Raw genomic sequence first — 468 nt, forward strand, 5'->3', positions numbered from 1 at the left:
AGCTAGCCCGTTCTTCATGAGTTTTAACTACCTGCAGGGTTCAGAAATCTAAATCACCTAAAGTAGATAGCAGAGAAATCTTACATTAAACTCAGAATACAAAGATCTGAATTGAGATGATTATTTGTTGAGCCATTCTTAGTAGTCTTTTAAAAAGTGATTTTTCCTAAATACATTTTAATGTTTAATTTATAAAAATTAAACCTAGGGCCAGTAGGTGGTATGGTGGTTAAGGTGCTGAATCTACACGCCAACTCTGCAGTTGGAGTCCTGGACCCACAACTTGAAAATCATACTGGCATGTGCACATGTGTGACCAAAATTCCAAGAGGAGAATGGAAGAGAAGGGACTGCTGTATGACCATCCTCCCTGGGGTGTGATTTCTAGCTTTCCTTCTTTCTCAGTCTCTGTCTCCAGGGAGAGCATGCACTCTGTGGCAGAAAAATCTAAAAGAAACAAAAACAGAA

The 468-nt window shown here is 39.1% G+C and overlaps 1 protein-coding gene across 1 annotated transcript in view; it reads left to right on the plus strand.

Moving 5' to 3' along the window:
• The window catches only part of CUL4B (cullin 4B), a 44,886-nt gene that overhangs the window by 42,385 nt on the left and 2,033 nt on the right, over positions 1-468 (plus strand). The window lies entirely within an intron of this gene.

Source organism: Tupaia chinensis, unplaced genomic scaffold (genome assembly GCF_000334495.1).
Source record: "Tupaia chinensis unplaced genomic scaffold, TupChi_1.0 Scaffold000135_1, whole genome shotgun sequence".
In the NCBI taxonomy this organism is placed as follows: Eukaryota; Metazoa; Chordata; class Mammalia; order Scandentia; family Tupaiidae; genus Tupaia; species Tupaia belangeri.